Raw genomic sequence first — 688 nt, forward strand, 5'->3', positions numbered from 1 at the left:
GAAGCAACATGAAACGGAAGGTCTCCGGACCAAGCCCTTTTGCGAGTCCTGGGTCCTTGCTCTGGGAGAGGATCGGAGCGAAGTTTGTCAAGTTTTCAGACAGGCCTAGTTGAGCAAACGCTGGAGCCTCTTTGCTCCAGTAGCAGGCTCTGCCCGCCGGAGGTTTGCTCGGGGGGTCTCCGGGTGCTCAAAGAAAAACCCTGGGAGGCTGGGGGAGCCGCCCAGACCGTGCCAATGCCCGGCCGGAGACAAAATGGACCTGAAGCCCCAAGGCACAAAGAAAGAGCGCCCCAACAGGACGTCGAATGACCCTGGAAACTCGGGACCTTGTTTAGCTTTAAGCCAACCCAACTGCCCCTGCCCTCCACCCACTCCCTCGCCACCGGGGCCTTTTTTCTTTCTTTTCCTCCCCCGCCCCCCTTCTCTCTTTTTTTTCCCCAAGAGACTAGTATTTACTCGGCCCAGGAGAGGACGCGCTGGCCGTGGGGCCCAGCCCTTCCCTCCGGGGCCGCCCTTCCCGCCGGAGCCGGCTGATTGATGGCCAGGTCGGTCGGGTCCCCCGCCTCGGTTGGCCCGCGAGCCGGCTGTGTGTTTTGGAAGCGGCGCAGCGGGCTGCAGCCCTCTGACGCCCGGAGCGGGCAGCGCCGCCCTTCCTTCCCCCCGGGCTCGGGCGGCGGCGGGTCCAGGA

Source organism: Chrysochloris asiatica, unplaced genomic scaffold, assembly GCF_000296735.1.
Source record: "Chrysochloris asiatica unplaced genomic scaffold, ChrAsi1.0 scaffold00230, whole genome shotgun sequence".
Lineage (NCBI taxonomy): Eukaryota > Metazoa > Chordata > Mammalia > Afrosoricida > Chrysochloridae > Chrysochloris > Chrysochloris asiatica.